Source organism: Mobula hypostoma, chromosome X1 (genome assembly GCF_963921235.1).
Source record: "Mobula hypostoma chromosome X1, sMobHyp1.1, whole genome shotgun sequence".
In the NCBI taxonomy this organism is placed as follows: domain Eukaryota; kingdom Metazoa; phylum Chordata; class Chondrichthyes; order Myliobatiformes; family Myliobatidae; genus Mobula; species Mobula hypostoma.
The window spans coordinates 42,819,012-42,842,777 of NC_086128.1; the positions used below are offsets into that span (position 1 = coordinate 42,819,012).

General features: G+C 39.4%; 1 protein-coding gene across 2 annotated transcripts in view; it reads right to left on the reverse strand.

Annotated features, from left to right (window-relative positions):
* LOC134340602 (uncharacterized) overlaps positions 1-23,766 on the reverse strand; it is a 43,871-nt gene that overhangs the window by 5,498 nt on the left and 14,607 nt on the right. The window lies entirely within an intron of this gene.

Sequence of the window (23,766 nt, forward strand, 5' to 3'; positions counted from 1 at the left end):
TGCTGCATCACTGCAGGGTACAGAAACTACACAGTGGCAGGCAGGAAGGCTATATAGGGAGGGGAGGGAACATCGACTCAGACCATGAGATGCCTGTGTTGGGCATTTTCATGCCTTACAAGGCACAGATTGGCTATATAACAGGTAGTCAAAACTGCCCAATACATCACCAGCACCAGCCTACCTGCCATGAAGGACATACAGTATATACACAAAAGTGCTGGAAAAGTGCTAGTAGCATCATGAAGGATCCCATCCACCCTGCTCATGGACTGTCATCTCACTCCCATCAAAGAGGAAGCTGCATACCATCCACACGAGGACCACCAGACTCAAAAACAGTTACTTTCTCCAAGCAGTAAGGCTGATCAATATCTCCACCCACCAACCCACCCCTTCACTCCCCCAGTCACCACTACTTTATCATTTCCTGTCAGTCACTTTCTGTACAAACACTCCTGTGCCCAGTGTCATTTAGTGGACATGCAATCAATGTATGAATATAGGCTATCTTATGTATTTATATTTACTGTGTTTAAATTATTATTATTGTATTTATTATTTTATTGTACTTCTACTCCCTGAGTATAGGCAGAGACTGCAGATTGCAGCACTAGTAGTGAGGACCAAGAAGATTTGGACAAGGGAAGCACAGGACCGCCTACAGGACAGCTTTGAGTTGGTGGTCTAGACTGTATTCTCATCTTTGAACCTGGATGAGTATGCTGCAGTGTTACTGACTTCATTAAAACCTGTGTGGATGAGTGTGTGCAAACAAAAACTTACTGTACATTCCCAAACCAAAAGCTGTGGATGAACCAGGAGGTACATCGTCTGCTGAAGGCTAGATCTGTGGCATTCAAGTCTGGTAACCCAGGCCTGTACCAGAAAACCAGGTATGATTTGCAGAGGGCTATTTCAAGGGCAAAGAGACAATTTCGAATGAGGTTGGAGGCGACATTGGCAGGGTTTGCAAGACGTTACTTCCTACAAAGCGAAACCCAATAGCATGAATGGCAGCAATGCTTCATTACCAGATGAACTCAGCGCCTTCTACGCACACTTTGAAAGGGAGAATACAACTACAGCTGTGAGGATCCCTGCTACACCTGATGACCCTGTGATCTCTGTCTCAAAGGCCAATTTTAGGCTGCCTTTAAAGAGAGTGAACCCTCACAAGGTGGAAGGTCCCGATGGAGTACCTGGTAAGGCTCTGAAAACCTGTGCCAACCAACTGGCAGGAGTATTCAAGGACAGTTTCAACCTCTCACTGCTACGGGTGGAAGTTCCCACTTGCTTTGAAAAGGCAACAATTATACCAGTACCTAAGAAGAATAATGTGAGCTGCCTTAATGACTATCGCCCAGTAGCACTCAGATCTACAGTGATGAAATGCTTTGAGAGGTTGGTCATGACTAGACTGAACTCCTGCCTCAGCAAGGACCTGGACCCATTGCAATTTGCCTATCGCAACAACAGGTCAACGGCAGACACAATTTCAATGGCTCTCCACACAGCTTTAGACCACCTGGACAACACAAACACCTATGTCAGGATGCTGTTCATCAACTATAGCTCAGCATTTAATACCAACATTCCCACAATCCTGATTGGGAAGTTGCAGAACCTGGGCCTCTGTACCTCCCTCTGCAATTGGATCCTCAACTTCCTAACCGGAAGCCCACAATCTGTGCAGATTGGTGTTAACATCTCCTCCTCACTGACGATCAACACTGGTGCACCTCAGGGGTGTGTGCTTAGCCCACTGCTCTACTCTCTGTATAGACATGACTGTGTGGCTAGGCATAGTTCAAATACCATCTATAAATTTGCTGATGATACAACCATTGTTGGTAGAATCTCAGGTGGTGACGAGAGGGCGTACAGGAGTGAGATATGCCAACTAGTGGAGTGGTGTCGCAGCAACAACCTGGCACTCAACATCAGTAAGACGAAAGAGCTGATTGTGGACTTCAGGAAGGGTAAGACAAAGGAACACATACCAATCCTCATAGAGGGATCAGAAGTGGAGAGAGTGAGCAGCTTCAAGTTCCTGGGTGTCAAGATCTCTGAGGATCTAACCTGGTCCCAACATATTGATGTAGTTATAAGGAAGGCAAGACAGCGACTATACTTCATTAGGAGTTTGAAGAGATTTGGCATGTCAACAAATACACTCAAAAACTTCAATAGTTGTACCATGGAGAGCATTCTGACGGGCTGCATCACGGTCTGGTAGGGAGGGGCTACTGCATAGGACTGAAAGAAGCTGCAGAAGGTTGTAAATCTAGTCAGCTCCATCTTGGGTATCAGCCTACAAAGTACCCAGGACATTTTTAGGGAGCGGTGTCTCAGAAAGGCAGCATACATTATTAAGGACTTCCAGCACCCAGGGCATGCCCTTTTCTCACTGTTACCATCAAGTGGGAGGTACAGAAGCCTGAAGGCACACACTCAGTGATTCAGGAACAGCTTCTTCCCCTCTGCCATCCGATTCCTAAATGAACATTGAACACTTAGATACTACCTCACTTTCTTTAATATACAGTATTTCTATTTTTTGCACATTTTTTAATCTATTCAATATACGTATACAGTAATTGATTTACTTATTTTTTATTATTATTATTTTATTTATTTATTTTTCTCTCTTGTATATTATGTATTGCATTGAACTGCTGCTGCTAAATTAACAAATTTCATGTCACATGCCGGTGATAATAAACCTGATTCTGATTATTGTTTCTTTTGAGCTGCTTTGGATCTGGATTAACAATTACTTTCATCTCTTTACTGTGTTCTGCAGAGGACAATAAACAATCTTGAATCTTGCAAGTGCAGAATCAAATTGGTATTAATACAAGGAGAGAGGAATGGAGAACATTAAAGAATGAAATCAAAGCTCAGGTGATTGTAACTCTTCATTTTGTACTGTTGCAAGTTAAGGTATTGAATGCATCTTCAGCAGACCATCAAAAAGGGATATGTCTCTTCAGGAAAAACAAATTAAAACTGATTAATTCAAAAATGAACCACAAGATTTGTGCAATTATTGTTGATCTTCAATGATATTGCTCTCACAATGATTTCTGGTAATGAGCTCCAAGATTTTGATTCAGTTATGATATCGGAGCATATTGCCCAAAAATGTATTGAATTAATTGTTGTATTTCCTTTTTGATCATAATTCTGACTAGGTTCTTAAATCTTATTGACCCACAACAATGACATTCATGCCTAGGCTAATTTTAGACAGAAATTCAAGACACATGGTTTTATTTTGGCATCATCATCCATTTATTACAGCTCAAGTTCTTCATGCAAGTGTTAGATGAAAGTTAGTTTCTATGGAAACACTGCGCTTTAGATGCCAGACAGAAGAAAGGATTGTGTTTTGACAGAAGACAAAGAAAGGTGATCAATTTGATGGTAATACTGATCCCTTAAATCTCAGAATGATAATCTTAACCATTTGTCGACAGAGCAATCCGCTTTGTTCTTACAGTTAAAAATCAGCTTAAATATTTTCCGTCCAATTATTAATGAATTTACCATCACAGCAGTCATAGCATATGTGGTCAATTTCTCACTGAGCTCCTGCAATACAAATTATAACCACTATTTTTAAACAATATTTTTCCTGTTAATGCTTCCAAGTGTCTAACTGAGTCAAAACTGCAGGGAAATATAACACACATTTGAGTGAGGCACAAGCAAGAAACAAGGGCAGCAAATTAGCAGAATGAAATGTATTCATACACTTGGTATTGGTACATGTTGCCAAAAAAGTGAACTTTAAGGTGGTTATGTATCAACTAATTAGAATTAATATTACATTTCCCAGAGTTGTGAATGAAGAATTTTGGATTGTAGTACTTCTTTCTCATATTAATACTTTGACATTGGAAGGAACGGGGAAAGACTATTGAAAATATTTTAACTATTGCAAATTAATTAAATGTTGGACCTTGAAATATTGCTATCCAAACCTCCATTGTAGATAAAGTACATTAGAGCTGCATTTCAAAGGTAATTCAATTGATTTTTTTCAGGATCTTATATTTGCAAATATACTACCATCTTTTAAGACCATAAGATATAGTAGCAGAATTAGGCCATTTGGCCCATTGAGTCCATTCCACCATTCCATCATGGATGATTTAATATTTCTCTCAAACCCATTCTCCTGCCTTCTTGCCGCAACCTTTAGCACCCTCACGAATCAAGAACCTATTAACCGCTGCTTTAAATATACTCAATGACTTGGCCTTCACTGCCATCCATGGCAATGAATTCCATAGATTCACCACCCTCTGACTAAAGACATTTTTCCTCATCTCTGCCCTAAATGGACGTCTCTCTGTTCTGAGGCTGTGCCCTCCGGTCTTAGACTCACCCGCTATAGGAAACGTTCTCTCCATTCTATCTAGGCCTTTCAACATTCGATAGGTTTCAATGAGATTCCCCCTCATTCTTCAAAACTCCAGTGAGTACAGGTCCAGAGCTATTAAATGCTCCTCATATGTTAATCCTTTCATTCCTGGAATCATTCTCCTGAACCTCCTCTGGACCCTCTTCAATACCAGCACATATTTTCTTCGATAAGGGGCCCAAAACTACTTACAATACTCCAAGTGTGGTCTGAACAATGCCTTATAAAGATTCAGCATTACATCCTTGCTATTGTATTCTAACCCTCTCAAAATGAATGCAAGCATTGCATTTGCCTTCCTTACCACTGGCACAACCTGTAAATTAATCTGTAGGGAATTCTGTACAAGGACTCTCAAGACCACTGATTTTTAAAATTTTCTCCATTTAAAAAACAATCTACGTCTTTATTCCTTCTACCAAAGTGCATGACCATTTCTTCCCTACACTATTTTCCATCTGCCACTTCTTTGTCCATTCTCCCAATCTGTCTAAATCTTTCTGCAGACTCCTTGCTTCCTCAACACTAACTGCCCTTCCACCTATCTTCATATCATTCACAATTTGGCCATAAAGCTATCAACTCCATCATCCAAATCATTGATATATAGCGTGAAAAGAAATGGTCCCAACACTGACACCTGCAGAACACCACTAGTCAACAACAGCCAACAAGAAAAGGCTTTGTTTATTCCTACTCTTTGCCTACTGCCAGTCAGTTAATCTTCTATCTATGCTAGTATCTTTCCTGTAATATCATAGGCTCTTATCTTGTTAAGCAGCCTCATGTGTGGCACAGTGTCAAAGACCTTCTGAAAATACTAGTTTACAGCATCTATTGACTTTCCTTTGTCTATCCTGCTTGTTGTTTCTTTAAAGAACTCCAACAGAGTTGTCAGACAAGATTTTCCCCTGAGGAAACCATGCTGACTTCGACCTATTTTATCACGTACCTCCAAGTACCCTGAGACCTCATCCTTGATAATCGACTCCATCTTCCCTACCACTGAGGTCAGACTAACTGGCCTGTAATTCCTTTTCTTCTGCCTCTCTCTCTTCTTAAAGAGTGGAGTGGCATTTGCAATTTTCCAGTCTTTCTAGAACAATTCCAGAATCTAGTGATTCTTGAAAGATCATTATTAATGCCTCCTCAATCTCTTCAGCCACCTCTTTCAGAACCTTGGGGTATACACCATCAGGTCCAGGTGACTTATCTACCTTCAGACCTTTCAATTTTCCAAGAACCTTCTCTCTCGTAATGGTAACTTCACACACTTCATGACCCCTGACAGCTGGAACTTCCACCATACTGATCGTGTCTTCCACAGTGGAGACTGATGCAAAATACTTATTCAGTTCATCCAGGTTCACTCATAAGTCCAGGACTCATTCATAATCCAGGAACAGCCTATAATAATAACAGCCACAACATGCCTATACAGTCTAACCCAGTGTTGTGATACTTTCCAGGTACCATAACTTCATGCAGTATTGACAAAATATGGATTTAGAGCACAGAGAAAAAATTGTAAAAAAATCCTCTCCAATGGTTTGACTTATGCATGTTACTTTAAGGCCTTCTGAAAACACAAGTTCACAACATCCGCTGACTCTCCTTTGTCTATCCTGCCTGTTATTTCCTCAAAGAATTTCAACAGATTTGTCAGGCAAGATTTCCCCTTAAGGAGACCAAGCTGACTTTGACATACTTTATCATGTGCTTTTCAAGTACCCTCAAGCTTCATCCTTAGCAATGGGCTCCAACATCTTCCCAACTGCTGAATTCAGGCTAATTGGCCTATAGCTTCCTTTCTTCTGCCTCCCTCCCTTCTTAAAGAGTAGGGTGACATTTGCAATTTTCCAGTCCTTCGGAACCATTTCAAAATCTAATGGTTCTTGAAAAATCATTACTAATGCATCCACAATCTTTTCAGCTACCTCTTTCAGAACCCTGGGGTGTAGTCCATCTACAGACCTTTCAGCTTCCCAAGCACCTTCTCCTTACTAATAGCAACTACAGACACTTCTGCCCCCTGACACTCTTGAATTTCTGGCATACTGCTAGTGTCTTCCACAGCGAAGACTGATGCAAAATATTTAGTATGCTCATCTGCCATTTCTTTGTCCCCCACTATACCTCTCCAGCATTATTTTCCAGGGGACTGATATCCACTCTTGCCTCTCTTTTCCTATATCTAAAAAAATTCTTTGGTATCAACTTTGATATTATTGGCTAGCTGACCTTCATATTTCATCGTTTCTCTCTTTATGGTTTTTTTCAGTTGCCTTCTGTTGGTTTTTAAAAGCTTCCCAATCCTCTAACCTCACCAATTTTTGCTATATTATATGCCCTCTCTTTTCCTTTTATGCTCTTTGACTCCCCTTGACAACCACGATTGCGTCATTCTCCCTTTAGAATGCTTCATTTTGGGATCTATCTCTGCTGTGCCTTCCAAATTGCTCCCAGAAATTCCAGCCATTGCTGTTCTGTCATCATCCCTGAGTGTTTCCTTCAAATTAACTTTGGCCAATTCCTCTCTTATGCCTCTGTAATTCCTTTTACTCTACTGTAATACTGTTACATCTGACTTTATCTTCTCCCTCTCAAACTGCAGTGTGAATTCTATCATATTATGATCACTGCCCCCTAAGGGTTCCTTTCAATGTTCCTTCTAAGGCAGGGGTCCCCAACCTTTTTTGCACCGCGGACCGGTTTAATATTGACAATATTCTTGCGGACTGGCCGACCGGGGGGTGGGGAGTGTTCAAGTAGGGTCAAACTCACCTTGACATATCTTTTACAGTTAGGGTTGCCAAGTTTCTCACTTCCAAATACAGGTTTCCCCCGCCATCCAAAGGTAGAGCATTCCTATGAAACGGTTCGTAAGCCGGGATGTCGTAAAGCGAAGAAGCAATTACCATTTATTTATATAGGAAAATTTTGTGAGCATTCGCAGACCCAAAAATAACCAACCAAATCATGCCAAATAACACGTAAAACCTAAAATAACAGTAACATATAGTAAAAGCAGGAATGATATGATAAATACACAGCCTATATAAAGTAGAAATACTTTTCCACAATCATTGCCTGAATTGTTCTCCGTAGCGAAAATCTCACGCAAGCTTTCTCGGCAGAATCACGGTGCAAGCGCACTCCAGTAACCTTTAAGCTATGAAGCTGCCAAATCATGCCAAACAACATGTAAAAATACACAGCCGATATAAAGTAGAAATAATGTATGTACAGTGTAGTATCACTTACAGGAATCGGGAAGTCAGCTTGCCAAGCACACTGATGATGGTGTGTTAGGCTGACTCGTCGGAGTTTGGCTGGTGCAGTGGCCCCACCCTCCGGGCAGCGAACCGATACCGATCCGCGAAGCATGCAACAGTACAACAGTAGCTGGGAGGCACCCAGCACAACTTTAAGAAAAAAGCCGAAATAAACATGCTAATTAATTAGGTGCCGCCGGCACGTAATTGTTGGCCCAGATCAGAGGCTACCGCTGCATTCTCCGCGAATCGGTATCTGTCCGTGACCTGGGGGTTGGGGAGGTGGGACACTGGGGTGTCATCTCATCGTCGATCAGGGCAGGCAGCTCATCTTCCCCTATCACTGCCTGCCTTGATGTCGAAGGTCGAGGTTCGTCGTCTGCTGTGGCTGATGTGGAAGGCTTGCTTGACTGCTGAGCCTCGCGCATTTTTCTATCATACTATTCTTTGTAAGCACTCAAACCATCTTGCAAATATGCCCTAAAGCTACGTACCCTTTCAAAATTAAAGTTGTACTTTATCATTACTCATTCGGTTTCGATTGTTATCCTTTCCTCTTCCAATTGCATCAGCTCTTCATCTATCAGTTCTTGGTCATGGGATGCCAAAACCTCTTCAACATCATCTTTGTCAACTTCCACAAACCAAACTCACATTGTCCTTACTTCGTTGACCACAATCAAAACGCTTAATTATGTCTAGTTTTACGCTAAGTGTAACACCCTTACGAGCTCTTTTAGGCTTTTCCGATACCTTAGAACTCATCTTGCAAACAGCTGCTCACAGGCACGTGTTAAAGCAATGCCGGCTAGAATGCCGTTCCGAATCCGGGGGAGAGCGGCTGCTCGGGGTGCGCGCTGATTTTTTTTTTCATGCACTGCCTTTTATCGCGCGCTGCTTTTCCCCGCACGCTGCCCTTCTTCGTAACAGCGAAAACACCTTCTGTTAGCGAAAACAGGGAACTAATGTCAGTCTTTCGTAACAGTAAGGTTTCGTAAAGCGAACGTTCGAAAAGCTGGGGACACCTGTAAGGGACAAAAGTAGCAGTCAAATCCCGGGACACTTTACCCCAGGAAAGACTACCATGACCATGAAGCCTTGCGCGGGCACCTGTGTACGCATGCGTGACGTGCGCGTGTGATGTGCACATGCACGTTTGTGCCGAAATTTTTCCCCCTCAAATCGGATTTGCCTTCATCTTCCCGACTACACTGTACATACATTATTTCTACTTTATATAGGCTGTGTATTTATCATATCATTCCTGCTTTTACTATATGTTAGTGTTATTTATTTTAGGTTTTATGTGTTATTTGGTATGGTTTGGTATTTTTTGGGACTGGGAACGCTCAAAAATTTTTTCCCATATAAATTAATGGTAATTGCTTCTTTGCTTCATGCCATTTCGGCACGGAAGGTTTCATAGGAACATCCTACCTTAGCGGGGGAAATATGGGACAAGGGCAAGTCCCGTATGGGACAAATCAATTTAGCCTAATATACGGGATGTCCCTGCAAACACGGGACAGTTGGCAACCCTATGTTCAAGTTGAACAGGGCGTGACAGGGAATGAGGAAAATTGCAGCTGACTCATATCGCTTCCTCGCGGCCCGGTAGCACATGCTCTGCAGCCCGGTATCGGTCCGCGGCCCGGTGGTTGGGGACCGCTGTTCTACGGCGTGCACGTGCACACATCTTTTGCTACCAGCGCACAAAAAGTTGTCACCCTCTACCTTGTTGACATGTTAAGTATATTTCATGATCATATACCGTCATATTTCCTGATGCAGACGGTGTTGACAATGTGGAGTCTGCAGATTTTAGAAATGGCTTATTTATACTGTTTTTATTGATTCACTATGTCGGATTCCAAAGAAGCAAAGAGCATGAAGTGCAAGAGAACTGTAAGTTCATTTGAAGCAGAATGGCTTAATGAAACAGTAGAAACTGCTACACTGAAAGCCCATGAGGTCAGGAACGTGCAGCTACGAGAAATATTTATGTACAATACAGAAGCTGGTGTTACCCGCGTGTATTGTCACAATGCAAAAGTTGCTGGGGGATTTGTAAGTGGGAAGAAGTGGAGTGATATTTAGAAATCAGACATTTTAAAACAACTTTTAGCAAGTAAATCCCATATGGATGGTGTTTAAAAACTCCGGCGAGAAACCCCTTTATTACCTGCGACAGGTCTGTTACGTATGTTTTGTGAGAGTGCAGATGAACAAGAACAAAAATGATCAAACCTAGAGGAGAACAAAGTTCTTAGTGTCAGTTATTTTATTTCTCTTAAACAAACTGGACTTGGTAGCTTATTATCCTTAGAATAATTTCAGGTTTACTTCCACTTAAAAATTCAGTGCGCACATGTTGTCACTGGACAAAACATTGCACAGCACAAAATTTTTGTGCACAGTGGCTATTACAAATTATTTAGAACATTGGTTCCTTTACCTTTAGCTCCCTTATCAAATCTGCTTCACTACACAACACCCAATCCAGAATTGTCTTTACCCTAGTGGGCTCAACCACAAGCTGCTCTAATAAGCCATTTTGTAGGCATTCTACAAATTCCCAACCCGAATTTCCTAATTTACCTGACTATTGAAATCCCCCACATCTATCTTACTATTGCCCTTTTTACATCCCTTTTCTATCTCCTGTTGTAATTTGTATCCCATAGTTTGGCTACTGTTTAGATGCCTGTATATATCCCATCAGGATCTCCTTACCCTTGCAGTTTCTTTAACTCTACCCACAAGTAATCTGCATCTTCCCATCCTTTGTCACCTCTTTCTAAGGATTTGATTTCATTTTTCACCAACAGAGCCACCCCGCCCCCTCTGCCTACCTGCCTGTCCTTTCGATACAATGTGTATCCTTGGATATTAAGTTCCCAACTATGATTTTCTTTCAGTCACATCTCAGTGATACCCACAACATCAAACCAACCAATCTCTATCTGTGCTACAAGATCATCTACCTTATCCCATATACTTGCATGAATTCAAATATAACACCCGCAATCCTGTATTTATCACCCTTTTCAATTTTGTCCCCATGTTATACTTCAACTCATCCCACTGATTGCAATTTTCCCCTTGTCATCTGCCTGCCCTTCCTCACACACTCCCTACACACAGCCTGTAGTTGTATACCAACTGCCCCATCCTCAGCTCTATCACTCCAGTTCCCATCCCTCTGTCAAATTATTTTAAACACTCCCCAACAGCTCCAGCAAACCTGCCTGCAAGGATATTGGTGCCCCTTGGGTTCAGGTGTAACCTGATCCTTTTGTATCGGTCATGCCTTCCCTAGAACAAATCCCAATGATCCAGAAGTCTGAAACCTTGTACCAATTCCTCATCCAGGCATGCATCTGCTATATCATCCTACTCTTACCCTCAGTGGCACGTGCCACAGGCAACAATCCAGAGATTACTACCCTGGAGGTCCTGTTTTTCAGCTATCTACCTAACTCCCTATATTCTCCCTTCTGGACCTTGTCCCTTTTCCTACCTAATATGTGAGCGAAAAGTTATCTGGAGTGAAAATAGAGTTGTGATCATTAAGGTTCTTGCACATTTCTCTGGAAATCATAACAGGCACTTCCAAGAGAGAGGAATTAAAAAAATTGATACATTTTGAAATAATTAAGAACAATCATTCAAAGATGTTTAAAACAATGTAATCGAAGATATAAAACTATAACTTAAGTCAACATAATTTGTAATTATTACAATTAAAAATAAATTATTTATGTTTAGCCATATAATCTGCAGGTCCAGAGTCAGCACTCAAAACAATATGGGTGCTCAACTACACTAGATCCCGCTTTTGTAGGATGCTGAGGAATCCCAGCACGATTGAACTTCATTGTCGAGTAGTAATGGAGTAACTTGACAGATGAACCCGTATTTGTCATCCATCACTGTGATCTACAGCAGATCTGTGTAGGCTTTAAGACTCATTGGCCTGGGAGTGGCTTACGGCAGAAGTTTCACCTTGGAACCAACGGCCATGGTCAACTTGATTAAATAGGCAAGGAGTGCAGAAGCAGAAGGAAACAAGCATTCATCTATCAAGATTATGAAGGCATTGATGTACTTGCAGTGAAAATGAATAAAATAATAAAAGTTGCAAAGAAAGTGCGCACTAATTTGCTATTTGAATTGTTTTTTACACATATATGAACTGAGCATGTACAGAACTTTTTAAAAATCTGATTCTGTTTTGCAACGTTAGTTGAAAGCTCCTCTGGACTAATGCATGGCAAAATGCAATGTAATGGAGATAGGTTAAATCCTCTATTCATAGACGACAAAAGCCTCCTTCAGGGATAGTGAAGTTTGGGGCCATAGAGGGTGTGGTTGGGCTCTCAGATGCAGATGTTTCAGGTATGTAAATAAGTTGAAGGGAACCCACCTGCCAGCATTAGCTTTTAAGATACTGTAGTCTGTTACAAGGCAGGCAACAGTAAGAAAGAATACGGTTGTTCTTGTGCTGAATGATAGGTATGCTTCAGAACTTCAACAATGTTTCAAGAGAGAAATACATGGGAATGCAGCCATTGCAGGCAAGTATGACATGGTAGTCCAAGACACGACTGGAAGTGCTTGGTTGAATTTCTGATGTAGTGTAAACAACCCAGGAAATCTCATGATTGCATTCCACTCTGGCAAAAAAATAATTGCAAGTGTACAGTGTTGAACAGAAAATAGCATTACTAAATTTTAAGGCTAAAATAATTCTGCCCATGCTTAGTTTTTCCCATTAATGTCAGTGAATGAAGAAAAATAGTCCTATTAATGGACATAAAACGATTATTACCATAAAGAACTGTATAATCAATACACCATTAAGCTGCTGTTGCCACCTTGTGGCCTTTTAAAAATATTATCTTTTAAATAGGATGGTTTTCAGCCCTTAAAAATTTTTAATTGTGATTATTCATCACACTTTAAACATTAGATCAGTGGTTGAATTGCATTTAATTGCTAGACCTCTTTCAAATATTGAAAAAGTATTTCATAGGGTAGAATACTAGTTGGGTCAAGGATAGAATATAACTTATAGGCAAGCTGTCTAGTTGGAATAGTTGACTGCTCCACTAAAATAGCAGAAGTTGATTATTATGTTCTCGCAAAATCAAAAAGGGCTTGTGTGCTCATTGACTGAAAGACATGTGACTTCAACTCTGATATCAGAATCAAGTTTATTATCACTGGCGTAGGACATGAAATTTGTTAACTTAGCAGCAGCAGTTCAATGTAATACATAATATAGAAGAGAAAAAAAATAAATAAGTAAATCAATTACAGTATACGTATATTGAATAGATTAAAAAATGTGCAAAAACCAGAAATACTGTGTATTTAAAAAAGTGAGGTAGTGTCCAAGTGTTCAATGTCCATTTAGCAATCAGATGGCAGAGGGGAAGAAGCTGTTCCTGAATCACTGAGTGTGTGCCTTCTGGCTTCTGTATCTCCTACCTGATGGTAACAGTGAGAAAAGTACATGTCCTGGGTGCTGGGGATCCTTAATAATGGACGCTGCCTTTCTGAGACACCGCTCCTTGAAGATGTCCTGGGCACTTTGTTGGCTAGTACCCAAGATGGAGCCGACTTGATTTACAACCCTCTGCAGCTTCCTTCAGTCCTGTGCAGTAGCCCCCCCCTCCATACCAGACAGTGATGCAGCCTGTCATAATGCCCTACACGGTACATCTATAGAAGTTTCTGAGTGTATTTGTTGGCATGCCAATTCGCTTCAAACTCCTAATGAAGTATAACATCTGTCTTGCCTTCTTTATAACTACTTTGATATGTTGGGACCAGGTTAGATCCTCAGAGATCTTGACACCCAGGAACTTGAAGCTGCTCACTCTCTCCACTTCTGATCCCTCTATGAGGATTGGTATGTGTTCCTTCGTCTTACCCTTCCTGAAGTCCATAATCAGCTCTTTCGTCTTACTGACGTTGAATGCCAGGTTGTTGCTGTGGCACCATTCCACTAGTTGGTATACCTCACTCCGGTATGCCCTCTTGTCACCACTTGAGATTCTACCAACATTGGTTGTATTGTCAGCAAAATTATAGATGGAATTTGAGCTGTGCCTAACCATACAGTCATGTGTATATAGACAGTAGAGCAGTGGGCTAAGCACACACCCCTGAGGTGAACCAGTGTTAATCGTCAGCGAGGAAGATTTGTTATCACCAATCCGCACAGATTTTGGTCTTCCGGTTAGGAAGTCAAGGGTCAAATTGCAGAGGGAGGTACAGAGGCCCAGGTTCTGCAACTTCTCAATCAGGATTGTGGCAATGATGGTACTAAATGCTGAGCTATAGTCGATGAACAGCATCCTGACATAGGTGCTTGTGTTGTCCAGATGGTCTAAAGCCATGTGGAGAGCCATTGAGATTGCATTTGCCGTTGACCTATTGTGGGGATTGGCAAATTGCAATGGGTCCAGGTCCTTGCTGAGGCAGGAGTTCGGTCCAGTCGTAACCAACCTCTCAAAGCACTTCATCACTGTAGATGTGAGTGCCACCGGGCGATAGTCATTAACGCAGCTCATACTATTCTTCTTAGGCACTGGTATAATTGTTGCCTTTTTGAAGCAAGTGGAAACTTCTGTCTGTAGCAGTGAGAGGTTGAAAATGTCCTTGAATACTCCTGCTAGTTGGTTGGCACAGATTTTCAGAGCCTTACCAGTACTCCATCTGGACCTTGCGAGGACATTGACCTCTGATGCAGAGATCACAGGGTCATCAGGTGCAGCAGGGATCTTCACAGCTGTAGTTGTGTTCTCCCTTTCAAAGCAGGCATAGAAGGTGTTGAGTTCATCTGGTGGTGAAGCATCACTGTCATTCATGCTATTGGGTTTCACTTTGTAGGAAGTAATGTTTTGCAAACCCTGCCAGAGTTGCCATGCATCCGATGTTACCTCTGCTATCTCCTCCGGTTCCATACACACTTTTCCACTGTCACACTTGATTGGTCCTATTCTCTCACATCTTTTCCTCTTGCTCTTCACATACTTGTAGAGTGCCTTGGGATTTTCCTTAATCCTGCCTGCCAAGGCCTTCTCATAGCCCCTTCTGGCTCTCCTAATTTCATTCTTGAGCTCCTTCCTGCTAGCCTTATAATCTTCTAGATCTCTATCATTACCTAGGTTTTTGAACCTTTCGTAAGCTCTTCTTTTCTTCTTGACTAGATTTACAACAGCCTTTGTACACCACAGTTCCTGTACCTTATCATCCTTTCCCTGTCTCATTGGAATGTACCTATGCAGAACTTCTTGCAAATATCCCCTGAACATTTTCCACATTTCTTCCATATGTTTCCCTGAGAACATCTGTTTCCAATTTATGCTTCCAAGTTTCTACCTGATAGCCTCATATTTCCCCTTACTCCAATTAAACGCTTTCCTAACTTGTCTGTTCCTATCCCTCTCCAATACTATGGTAAAGGGGATAGAAATGTGATCACTATCTCCAAAATGCTCTCCAACTGAGAGACCTGACACCTGACCAGGTTCATTTCCCAATACCAGATCAAGTATAGCCTCTCCTCTTATAGGCATATCTACATACTGCATCAAGAAACTATCCTGAACACAACTAACAAACTCCACCCCATCTAAACCCCTCACTCTAGGGAGATGCCAATCAATATTTGGGAAATTAAAATCTCCCACCACAACAACCCTGTTATGATTACACCTTTCTTGAATCTGCCTCCCTATCCACTCCTCGATGTCCCTGTTACTATTGGGTGGTCTGTAAAAAACACCCAGTAGAGTTATTGACCCCTTCCTGTTCCTAACTTCCACCCACAGAGACTCCGTATCTTAGTGCATCATATTGAAAGGGTTGCTGAAGTTCAGTGACACAAGTTTAACTGAACTTTATCTGCAACCATTTCACCATTCTTTTGCAATTTAACTCACTGGCGCCCTCATTCTCCCTAACGCTACACAATATTATGAATCTGAAGTTCTTATTTTATGTGAATAATTTTGCTCAATAACTTGAGTATCTAAAATATTGCACCATCTAAAACATTTTAGTCATGATTTATTAAAAGCATTGTTTACTCTTAGTTTAAAAATAATTCTAAAATATCGCAAATAAAAATTATATATTTGTTTAAGTAAACAAACAAATCATGAATAACTCAGAGAAAGCCACGTCTGTATAGCAGTGAAAAATTAATCAAGGCTCATTGTAAACTAATCACTAAATTTTCCTTGCTCTGATCTAAAAGGGATTAATTATTTTAAGAATGCTTTGATGCAAGTATCAAATTCTATTCATGATCCAAAAATGTAACTGTATATTCACAATTCACTTCGAACATTATGAGTTATTGACGCTAGTTTCAAAGGGGCTGTATATCTGAAAATAGCCTTTGTATTTAAGCAACAGCAGTTTAGTTTAATTTGGCTAGGAGATACATAGATAGCTCGAAAGGTTTGGACAACTGAGCCATTAAAAATGTTAATTAAGCAAGATCGTTTTTGATTAAAGAATCAAAGTTCTGTCTAGCTGTCCCGCCACACCACCACCCACAATGCGTGTAAAGATTGAACAGCTAATTCACATCTCCTTTCATGGAAAAGAAAAGGCAATCTTCACAAATACATATTTTGATCTAAGGAAAATTCTTCTCATATTTGGTTGTCCACAAAAGTGTCTGTCTTGTATCTCCTTCAACATGGCATCTAAACTTTGATCCTAACCAACAGGCCTACACATGCAATCTCCGTGTAGACTACTAACAAACAAGGTTTCATCATTGGCCCAAAACTATGGTTTGTCTCTTTTTTGCTGCAGTGTTGCATTTTACCTTGTACCGGAATCAGACATTGGGTATCAACCTCTTGACACGACAATTAGAACTGCAAACTCTCAGGGAAATACAGAATATTGTACATGAACTCAGCCAAGTGGAAAAAAGTGGCTTGGGAATTCATAAAGTCACTTAAAAACTTGTTTGGTAGGACTGTTCTGTGCAATACTCTGCAACCACAGATTGCCAATGATGCTGAGCTTGAGAGCTGAAACAAAATGCAGGACAGTTGCCATATATGACATTCACAGGTGCTATTTTAACACCACCAATAATGTAGCCATATGATTCTGAAACAATGATCAGAGGTAATGATGACATTTCAAGCTCTGTGAACTTGGAAGTTTCAGTACTTAGACCCCTGTGAATATTTAATCATTTTAGATTCTGCATAACATTACTTTCTATATTTCTGTGGCTTAATTGATCTCACTAACTAAGATTGGATGTGATGTTTTATTGTTCTTGAATAAAGAATGATGCCTTGGATCACTTTGGACGAGGTATTTGTGAACAATGTTTGCAGTTGCCAGCTATTGACAAATTGAGAGATCCTGATTTTCAAGATTTATTTAACTGGCTCATCAAATTAGAAATATTCACAAGCACTGTCCATAGAAGCATCAGATTATGGCTCTTGATCTTTCATTTTGGCTGTTGAAAGTAAAAGAGTGTGAATTATAACAATCACACTAAATAACTGACTACAAAATACCAGTTGCAATACCTTTCTAGGGTTGTAGGCTGCTACTTAAGGGCTTAAAATAACAAGGCCAGCTAAGATAATTTTCTTGCCTTCTTTAAAAAAATGTTTCTTCAATCCTATTTAACAATAGCATGACAAAAATTATTTCACTTTGCTATCTCACCAAAACTCTTTTCCCCTACTCCTAATTCAATTTACTTGTCTGTAATTTAATTGAGCTGAAACTATGTACAGTCAGGTAACACAGATGTTTGCTTAGAAATTCAACTACATAATGCTGATTTTTATTTCTGGTCTCTGAAGAACTGATTTCCTCAAATGAAAGGCAATAACAACTGATGCTGGACAGTTCATGCCAAAATAGAAATTTGACTGGGTACTGTCCTGCACAGCTGACGTGATTTCTGCCTCGAGCATACATTTTGCTATCATTCCACAGGCAATATTCCTTTTACAGCATTGTGGAGAACTTGGATAAACTTGAACTGGGGGGGTGGCATCTATCATTGAGTACTCTTGGGAAAACGTCTTTCCAGTACAGTGTAAGACTAGGAATTAGAACAGTACAGTACAGGAATAGGCCCTTCAGCCCACAATGTTATGCCAAATTAATTACATTAGTAAATGCCCAATTAAACTAATCTTTTCTGTCTACACAATGTCTATATTCTTCCATTTCCTGTCTAAATTCTCCATGTGTTATCTAAGAGTCTCTTGAACACCTCTACCATATTTGACTCCACCACCACCCCAGGCAATGCATTCCAGACACACACCTCTCGCATCTCCTTTGAATTTACTCCCTCTCAACTTAAATACATGCCTTCTGGTATTAGACATTTCTATTATGGGAAACGGATACTGGCTGTCATAATCTTGTAAAGCTCTATCAGATCTCCCCTCAGCCTCTGCTGCTCAAAAAATAAATAAGTTTGTCCAAACTCTCCTTATAGCATATGTTTGTTCAGTGAAACTCACCAGGAAGTTCCAAGACCTACCTCCTTTAAGCTCTCACACCAAGCAAGTGAATAATTTACCTTTATCATGTGACCCCTAGCTACCCCTAATCTCCAATCCTTGCAATATACAGTAATGCTAGTCTCCAATCCCCATAAATCAGTGGCAGTTTCCTTCAATCTCCCTGATGTTATGTTGATCTCCGATCCCCACAATGAAGTGCTGGATGACGCACCCTGGCTCCTGTATAGGACTCGTGCCCAACTTTCACCTCTCCCCTTCTGCATGTAATTGGTACTGAATTACCCAAATGCAATTCTGATTGTTAATTTCAATTGTAATACTGATTCCTGATTCCCCACCCAATCTTTGATTCCTTCCTACAATGTAATTCCAGACACAATCCATCCAATGTAATACCAGTCGACATTACACCCATGTTCCCAATCTTCCAAACTGTAATGTCAACCTTCAGTTCCCTCCCTAACTGCCGAAGCGATAGTCTCTCAATTTTCTCTTTCCATGGCTGAAGTAAACAGCAATTACTTTCACAACATTGTATACACAAGAATTTAATTATCTTCCTACACAACTGAAATCACTGTCCTTAATTAACATGTATTCTGTTGACTTTTCCAATGGCTTCCTGACTTTCAAGTTCTTATCCATTTGACTTTTATTAATGCACTCAACATGCCTTTAAAATTCACGCCATTATTTTTTTCTTCAAATTGCATATGTCCAAGTATTTTGGAAAATTTACTCTATGTTATAGCTTCCATCAATATGGTCTATTTGAGAGTTTGGTAAGCCTTGGCTCTTTAGACCACGACATTGCTGGTATATAGGCATTTGGAACCAATTGCTTAGCAATGGCAAATAATTTTTTTATTCAAACCTCCTTCATCTTATCATATGTATGTCAAGAAATCAGCAGGCTCTATAGATTGACATTCATTAAAAGTGTTGGTCACACTGATTGCAGACACATTGTCATGCAAACCTTCTGAAAAATTTGTATCAATTCTGAATGCAGACAGCCACTCAAATATACTTCTCAAAGTATACATGAATTTCATTGGGCAACTTGCTTTAAAACTGTGTAATATTTAAGATGATGCATATTTAGGTTGCGCTCAATCCATTCTAACCTTCACTGTAGTGAAGATTCATTCACAAACTGTGCTGTAGTACTAAAGCAGGGTAAAACATAATTTGAGAAAGGAATGCTATTTGTACCAGAAAGAACTGATCAGCTTGCAGACATATTATATCAGACAATATATTCATGAAACAGAAGACAAATACAACAGACAAAATGTTCCAATTCTTACAGTATAAAGATGTGCCTTGAGGGGAAATAAATAAAGTAGCAGAATGAAGTGAAATTGCAGAGTAAATTGTTGACCACTGCTACAATTGGTACGTTCTAAGTGCTTTAATTACAAAACAAAATCAACTGCTCTTGCATTCAGGAAAAAAATGTTACTGGTAGTGACTGTGCCTTTTTAAACTATAGTTTTGCTACAGAAATTGAAATAGATGACTGTATTTAATGGTTCAGAGATTATCTACAGCAAGAACAAGGCTCTGCAATTATTCTTAGCTACAATAATGTTGCCACTGAACCCCAGAGGCCGTTACTTTTCTCGGAGATGTATGATTCATACCTGGTTATTAGGTGACTCAGTTTTCAAACACTCACAGAGACAGTATGACTCAAATGTCAGCATCTTCCCATGGGACAGAAAAACAATTGAACAAAACTAATTTAGCCCACACAAGCCATAAAGCCAGTTCATTCTACAACTAATGATAATGATTCTAGGAAGTCATTGTTAGACTTTGCAAATGACTTTCTAATGAAATGCAGAATCACTTATGATGTGTTTGGGTAGGTTTTAGATGTGCATTGTAAATTATGAATTGCAGAGTTGTATCTGATTTTGTCCTGTTCAATTTTACTTTTGCAATGATCCAACTTCCATTTTTTAGCAAAATACCAGCCAAAAAAAAACAAAGAAATGACTTACAAATTTCCCCAAAGCCTGAGACACAAAGAAAACAGTGTAAAAGGTTTACTGCATTTGTCTGCCTTTCTTCTCTGGTAATTTTCTTCCACCGCAATCCTCCTCAGAGGTGTGCATAGGAATATATATTGTTAAGTTTTGGAGAAATACATCTAGGTTTCCTTCATCCAATGGAATGATTGTATGCATGCATCCAAAACCTCGGGCTATACAAATTTATTTTAGATCATCATAGATGCCCCTTTTATTCCTTGCCCTTGCTTGAAGAAGGCTAATAGCTACAGTCTCTGCTATAAATGACATTACTCAAGAGAGAATTTTGGGCACTGGTCATTAATGAGTTACACTGGTTACAGCTGAAACATGGTCTTCTTTTTTAGCATTTGGGGTTAAAGTTTTGTGGATTCAGAGGTGACCAGTGAAGCCCCTGTGTGCTCTTCCCAGAGGGGATCAAAGTGTTCTGCACCTTCCTGGTTGATTCTCTGTCTGTCTGAGCAGCCTTGGTTCAGGGGTTTCTATGAGACTGTGTGGGTGTAACATATTCTCAAGAAGGTTTGAGGATATACTTCAAAAGTTCTTTTTTCCCCCTGTGCCACTGGAAATCATTTGCTGTGAAAGAGCTCGGAGTAGAATGTTTGTTGCAGGAGGAAATGCTAAACATATAGGCAATAAGGCTCACCAATCAGTGTCACTTGTGCTAATGATGCTGGGTATAATGATTTCAGGTTACCTACCCTCTTAGTAAATTTGGAGGGTTTTGTGAAGATGATATGGGCAGTACTTTAGCAGCTACCTGTTGTAAGTTGTTCATTTCTCTCCAGCAGGGATCATCGCTGCGTGACAGACATTTGCTTAGTGGGATGATTCTCTGGATGTCTAAGTTACTGAAAGGTGTGCTAGATTACTAAAACTATGTTTGTCATCATTGAAAGAAGTCTCCTAAGATATGGAAATGATCCATGATTTTCAAAGTCTTGTCATCAGTCTTGATTGTCGGGGTGCTCTAATGCAATGGGGCTAGGCAGGTAAAGGATGTTAATTTTTTTGTGGCAAGGTATATATGCTTTGGTGGCAGAAGCAACAATGATTTAAAACTTGGCTGCTATTCTCTACACTATAGCTCAGTAGCTGAGATTGGAGTGATTTCGGTTCTCGAGTGGAGGCAACAAACACTAAGTTTTCTGCATGTCTTCTTCTTTATTAATCTTTTTAGTGATTTAAAAGGAACATAAATACAAACAAGAGGAGAATTATCTCAAATATATATATATCAATAACAATACAAACAGAGATTGAAATAGACATTATCAAAATCATATATAGTGTGAAGCTAGTGTATAATGTATAATAAAAAAGAAAGCAGCAATTCTCCTCTTATCAGTTCATGAAAAGGAAAGAAAAAACTTTGAATTTTAAATGAAGAAAAAAAATCACTACACTATACAAAAAAAAGGGACTGGGCAGTCCATTCTGAGGATACGATCAGAAATAAAAAGAAAGACTTTCTGATCAAGTCTAAAACTTCAAAAAGAAAAATTGGAAGAGTAATAAATCAAATCAAATGAAAATATTGAATAAAAGGTCGCCAGATTTGCTCAAATTTAAAGAATGTATCAAATGTCCGACTATTTTCTCTAAACTTAAACAGGACATAATGGAGGAAAGCCAATAAAAGACAGAAGGTGGATTAGAATCCTTCCACTTCAGTAAAATGACTCTCCTAGCCAATAAAGTTTGAAAAGGCTATCATACGTTGATCAGAAACAGGAATATTTCCTGGTTTCGATGGGGTAATCCCAAATATTGCCGTAAGTAAATTAGGTTGTATGTCCAGATTCAAGATTTTTGAAAGCATTTTAAAAACATCTCTCCAAAAATTATCTAGCTTTATACAAGACCAAAACATATGAGTTAACGTGGCCACCTCACTATTACATCTGTCACAAATAGGATTGATGTTGGAAAAAAATATGTGCTAGTTTATTCTTTGACATATGGGCCCGATGCACTACCTTGAACTGTATCAAGGAATGACGGGCACAAATAGACGAGTTATTAACCAAATGAAGAATTTTACTCCATTGATCATCTGAAAATGACTCTTGAACTTCCATTTCCCAAGCACATTTAACTTTATCATTAGATATCATTATCTGTTTATAAATTATAGCTATCAACCCTTTTTGAAGTGGTTTAAGCTGAAAAAGAGCATCTGTCAGAAGGGTAATTTGGCAGCAAACCACGTAAAAAGTCCTAATTTGTAAATATCTAAAGAAATGTACATTAGGTAAACCACATTTATCCACTAACTGAGAAAAAGACATTAAACAGTCCCATAAGAACAAATCTGAAAACGTTGTTATTCCCTTGGTTTTCCAAATTAAAAAGGTCTCATCCAAAATTGATGGTTTGAAAAAATAATTGAAATGGATATTACTAGAAAGAACAAAATTATTTAACTCAAAAAATCTACGAAACTGAAACCAAATTCTTTAAGTATGTTTAATAATAGGATTAAAGTCTTGTCTACTAATCTTAGAAAACAAAAAGGGAAGAGGAGCTCCCAGTAAAGAGGGCAAAGAGAACCCCTTCACTGAGTTTTCCTCCAAATCCAACCATGAAGGACATTCATGTATGTCTGAGTAATGAATCCAAAAAGTAATATATCAAATATTAATTGCCCAATAATACATTCTAAAATTTGGTAAAGCCATACCACCATCCTTTTTTAATTTCTGTAATAAAAGTTTACTCAATCTAGGATTTTCATTATTCCAAATATAGGATAAGATTATAGAATCTATTCTATCAAAAAATGTTTTAGGAACAAAGGTAGGAACTGCCTGAAATGTATATAAGAATTTCGATAGAACTATCATTTTAATAGCATTAATTCAACCTATTAATGATAACGTCATAGGTGACCATTTAGAAAGCACTTGTTGGGTGTAGTCAATTAATGGGAGAAAAGTATATTTATATAGGTCCTTAAAATTTTTAGTGATTTTAATACCAAGATAAGTAATTTTCAGCAATACTAAAAGGTACTTGATGATATTGACCTGAGTAATTATTAATGGGAAATACTTCACTTTTATATAAATTTAATTTATATCCAGAAAGACTACTAAATTCAGAAAATACAGATAGCATAGAAGGAATAGATTTCCTAGGATCTGAAATATAAACTAACAGGTCATCTGCATATAACGAAACCCTGTGTGCTTTGTCCCCTCTCTTAATACCCTGAACAGTATTGGAATCTCTAAGAGCAATAGCAAAGGGTTCTAAAGCCAAGTTAAATAATAAAGGGCTAAGAGGACATCCCTGCCGAGTACATCTGTATAATCTAAAGTAAGGAGATTTTTGATTATTAGTTATAACAGCCACCATAGGAGCTTGATAGATCAATTTGACCCAGGAAATAAATCCTGGACCAAAATTAAATCTCTCCAAAACCTCAAATAAGTAAAACCACTCCACCCTATCAAAAGCTTTCTCCGCATCAA